This window comes from Octopus bimaculoides, chromosome 16 (genome assembly GCF_001194135.2).
Source record: "Octopus bimaculoides isolate UCB-OBI-ISO-001 chromosome 16, ASM119413v2, whole genome shotgun sequence".
Lineage (NCBI taxonomy): Eukaryota > Metazoa > Mollusca > Cephalopoda > Octopoda > Octopodidae > Octopus > Octopus bimaculoides.
The window spans coordinates 1,532,729-1,538,580 of NC_068996.1; positions in this window are offsets into that span (position 1 = coordinate 1,532,729).

Sequence of the window (5,852 nt, forward strand, 5' to 3'; positions counted from 1 at the left end):
AGAGGAGCAGGATGGAGGGGTGATAGATAAGAGGAAATGGGAGACGGGCAACGGCGGGGATGGAGAGTAGAGTTACGGTCCACGGAGTGTGCTCTGGCAAAAATTGTATGGATAGTGGTGAGGGGATATCCACGAGGGTTGAAGTGTCAAGCCATGAGTTGACAGAATCGCATACATGTATGTGTGTGTGTATATATATATATATAAAATATAATAAGAGTGAAAAAACTACAGAAGGCTTGTGTTACATGGTTAAAGTATATATTTAAATTATGTCAGAAAAATGTAAGAAAAATGTTAGAAAAATGTTATAAAATCTTTTTGGTATATAAACATTGTATTTTGAGAAATAACCGGTTTCGTGTTGCCTTTTCAAATTTCTCTACTTCATTGTGTCGTGTTCGTTCCAGTCTATATATATATATATGTATGTATGTATTTATATATGTAGGTGTGTATGTATATATGTATAGTCTACTTCTATATCGAAATATGAACGTTCCTTGTGTTACACGTGCTGATTCGAAGCAACCGTATTTTCATTTTGTGGAATGAAGTTTGATGCTGTCTATAAAAAGTTTTATTGTTATATTGGACGGACGTTTGTGAAGCGTGATCGTTGGATAAAACATAGCCACATGATTGAATTTAGAAACAAAAAAATGTATTATACTGCGAACAGAAAACATAGCGAAGTATTCATTAAAAAATTTTTTTATTACACTGTATATTTTCCTTGTGAACCCTATTTGAATATTCCATATTGAAAGTTATTCTTTATGAATTTTCTGCTGTATTAATGTGATATTGTTTCTGTTTCAGATAATATATAGACTAATTTTTTTCCCATTATTTGGTGGCTAAAAATTGTTTGCAAAGAACTCCAGTTAATGTCAGCTGAGACCCCAAAATGAACGAAAACTGAAGTATACCATGATGAAAAATCTCTATGCAATGAGTAGTAAGAATTTTGAAGTAGCTGGCATCAACAATGTGCCAAAAAGCACCCGAAAAAGCTTATTTAAGAATGACTGGTAGTGTCAAAAAGATGGAAATTTTAACACCCCTTTCGAAAGACCAACGTGTGAAAAACTTGGCATGTGCAGAAAAGTATATAGAACAGAATTCTCCCGATGTACTTTGGACAGTCAAGTGTAGAGCGACACTGGGTTGTCCCGACGTTTGAGGAGGCGACAAGAAGGACTGGATTGCTTGGAAACAAAATAGTTGGTCCTCTCAGAGTTGCATAAGGAGTTAAAATAAATTCTGTAAACTATTGTCAATTTCTGAGAGATAATTTCCTTCCTTGGTATCAGAGTCAATCGGCAGAGAAAAGAGCATTGAATTTTTTCATGAAGGACACGCTACAAAGTATTCTATGAAATGTCTGAATGGTCACGACATCTTGGAATCCAATATTATGATTTGGCCCTTATATAGTCCTAACCTTAACCCGACAGAGAATTTTTGATCCATCATTAAGGGAAAAGTTTATGCGAATTGTAAGCAATATTCCAGCTTAGATGAACTTAGGAGAGCAAAATGTGATGCTTGTTATAGTGTTCTAATGCAGCAACTACAAAATCCTGTCTCTTCAGTTGATAAGAAGCTTTTGGAACTGATTAGAAAGAAAGGAGGTCGTATTATTGAATATTATCATTTGTTACTATGCATTTTTTGTTCAACTTTGTAAAATATTATACAACGGTATAGTGTATCTCAAATAAATACGAATAAGCATGTTCAAATAAGCGTTTATTTAGTTTTAAAATGATTTATTTTGCATTTGAAAACTCATTTTGGTCAGTATTTAACCGTCCATCCATCTTATTTGTCGAATTATCTTTAAATTGATAAAACTGACAAGTTGTTCTCGGTACTTTAATTTACAATAGAATCGTCTATGTACTGATTAACACTTCGATTCATTATTTGCCTAGCTCTTTTTATAACACCGGTTCTTTACAAATGCATACTCTTTTTGTTCGCAGTGTAAATGTTACGGGATTTATTTTGTTATTTATATTTTATTTGAGAACATATAATATGATGCATAGAAGAAAACATAATACCTTTCAATCATATGAAGTCCGACGCTCAAGAGGTGGAATAGCCAGGGAAACACAAGTAGAAAGACAGGATTGCTTGCAATCTGAGAGACAACAAAATGCTATGGAGACACTAGAGCAACAAGAAGTACAACTCCATTGTGAAATAACAAGGGAAGCCCCCTTGAAGGAACAAGAAACATCACAGCCGAAGTTTCAAGCCGATAGACAATTCCGCTCGACGAAACACGAGACATCATAGCAGAAACGACCAAGGTTGGGACCACAAGCCGATAGAGAAGCCCACTTAAGAGAAATGGTGTTAAAAGGACAACTTAAAAGTAACGCAGCTAGAAATGCCTACTCCACAGAAGAGGAAACATCAGAGCAACGACCATGCAAGCTGGAATATTAAGCTTCTTCTCGTGGTGAGTGGCAACTAGCAACCTTTAACTAGATCTGACGAATGGGCATTACGATTGATGTCTTATAAATGCGTTTCAGTATAGTACAGATCGGGATGAGGGCCGGGCAACCACTAGTTCTGAATATTTTTTTCAAAAGCAAACACATGGTGTGCACCAACCTCTGGTGATAATCATTTGTTTAACGTCACTAACGAAACATCAATGACCATGCAAAAAGTAATGGAAGTCGCACCTTGTATATACATGTATATGTATGGGAATAAATGTATCTACACAGACACACATACACACACACACACACATACACACACATATATGCGCATATTTTTGTATATATATACACGTACGAATATGTATATATATGAATATATATATATATATATATGTATATACATATATATATATATATATATATATATGTATATATATATATATATATATATATATAAAACTACACACATACACACACAGACACGCGCTATACAAACTTTAGATTAGTTAAGACATGTTTGGGACATACTTCAACCTCTAAAGTCAGAATCACGACTGTTATTGTAGTGAAAAGGCCTCTCTTATGGTGAAAGCCATTAAAACACCACTGTTACTCCCTGTCAGGTTCCAAGATGTAGCGTTTTTATCTGTCTATGCGTTAACAAAGGAAAATACCGAAGAGAGGCAACTCTGGGCAGATTCGGAACCATAGATTTAACTAAAATACAGTCAATGACATTGACTGTGTTACGCTATTACGAGTTGTGTCAGGTCGGGAGACATTCAACGGTATTAGCGCAAAACGGTGTTTACGTATAATCGAACTTAGGTTAGTTAAACCATGTTTGTGACGTATTTCAATTTCTAAAGGCAGATTTACTGCAGTTACCGTGAAGAAATCTGTCGAATCTACCCAACACCGAATCTGCCCAGTGTTGCATCTGTCGGATTCCCAGATGCAGCGTTTCTAGCTCATCAGCCGTTATCTTTTGCTTCTCTTCCGTATTTCCCACTGATAACCAGAAGAGAAATTTTCTTTATGGTAACTGCAGTGAATTTATCTTTAGAAATTGAAATATGTCACAAATATGCTTTAACTAACCTAAAATTCACCTATGCTTTAACACTGTTTGACGCTGATATTACTGTCACATGTGTGTGTGTGTGTCCATACATAAATACATATATACATACACACACACATAGGTACTTGGGTGGCGTTGTGATAAAAAGTTGCGGGTTCAGTCCTACTGCTGGGCAGGTGTCTTCACCTATATCCATGAGCCCACCAAAGCTTTGTGAGTAGATTTGGTTAACAGAAAGTGAAAGCCCATTATGTATAAATGTGTGTGTGTGTGTGTCCTTGTGCCTGTGTTTGTCCCCGTTCCCAGCTTGACAGCCCCTGTTTATTATGTTTACGTCACCATAACTTTGCGATTTAAGTGGCCGATAGAATAAGAACAAAGCTTTAAAAAGTGTATTGGAATCGATTCGTTCGACTAAAATTCTTCTAGGCAGTGCCCTAGCATGGCCGCACTCTAATGACTGATACAAGAAAAAAAAAAGAAAAATACGCAAACACTTATATGAATGAGTAAACAGGCACGCCTGTGCGCGCGCGAACGTGTTTACAAACATTTTGCCTAAACAAGAACTGATATATTCGTGTGCTTGCTGTCTTTTATGAGGACAATCAATTTTATGACATACTAAAGTGTCAGAAGCGGTCACATTTTTCTTTTTATCATCTAGTTGTCACTTCTATATCTCTATCTTCAACTCTCACCTCCACCCACTAATGCACGTCATTCAACGTCATTCTAGTGGTGCTCTCTTTTTGTTTGTTTCTTCTTTTATTGTATTGTTGTTTTATTATCCTGCCTCCCTCTCTACTGTTTACGACGATTTTCGCATGCATCATAATGTTTAACACAAAGTACAACGTGTCAGTATGAGAATTTATTTGCTTAGCAAGATGAGACAGGCCGACATGAATGGAATGATGGAACATATACGCACACATACATACACATACATACACACATAGTCACACACAAACACATATTGTGAATATTTGTATAAGAATGTATGTATGTACGTATGTTTGTATGTATATGCATGTATGTACATATGTATACGTCTCTCATTCTCTCTCTCTCTCAATATATATATATGTATTTATAGATATGCACACACACACACACACATATGTATATTTATAACTATGCACACACACACACTCACACACATACACACACATACACATATGAATATGTTATATATACTAGATACACAAACACAAGCACATACACACACATAATGGGGTGGGTGGTGTGGTTTTATTTTTGTTTTGTTTGCGATGAGGTTTCATATGTTGGTTTCCTTTCTTTTATCTTTCAAATATGTCGGTTCGACCTTTACGGAAGTGCTACTGAAGAAATAGAATATATTTCAGACATTTTTTTTTATATATACATTTTGTATGTTTTTATGAGAGAAAGAAACGTAAAAGTAAAAAAAAAAATTAATGATACAATGAAAAAAATAAAATTTAAAAACGAGAAGCAGAAATGATAGAAGTCAAATCACTACCAACGCAACGACAACATATGGTTTATGATGTCAATATGACAAAACGATGCGATATGTTCGACATATGCGTGAATCCGTGTTTTCGTTTGTGTGCGCTTGCGCAGCTCTGTCTTCTGATTTCTCTTTCTTTTTTTTCTCTTATACACATGTGCATGTGTGTGTGTGTGTGTGTGTGTGTGTGTGTGTGTGTGTGTGTTTGTGTGTTAGTGTGTGAGTGTGTATGTGTGTGGGGGGTGTATGTGTGCAAGCTTATGTGTGAATTCGTTTGTATATGTGTATCTACACGCTTATGTATAAATCTTTGTGTGTATTTCTGCATGAGCTTACATGCACATAATTAGGAGTAACTTATAAAATGTAATTATGATAATGATAAGGCGAACGTTGGCACGATATTATCGTCTACAATAATTCTATCTTTATTGGCTGCAAGGTCCGCGCAGAAAGGCCTCGGACACCTCCAATCGCCAAGCGCCCTTTTGGACGGCAACACTCTACACTTCATTCACTCTGACCTATGGTGCATGCTCAAAGTAGACTCATTCACACAAGCCATCCACACCGCATTCACTTGCATTTCAACAAGTGAGCGTCGATAAGGGACGAGCACCTGCAGAACAGTTTAATTAGCGGTGGCCTTCATTGCTGAAATCCCTGAAAAGTGGATAAGGGGCTCGTCGAGTACATGGACCCTAGTGCTTAATAACAACAACAACAACAACAATAATAATAATAATAATAATAGTAATAATAATAATAATAATAATAATAATAATGAGGCCACAGCAAATAT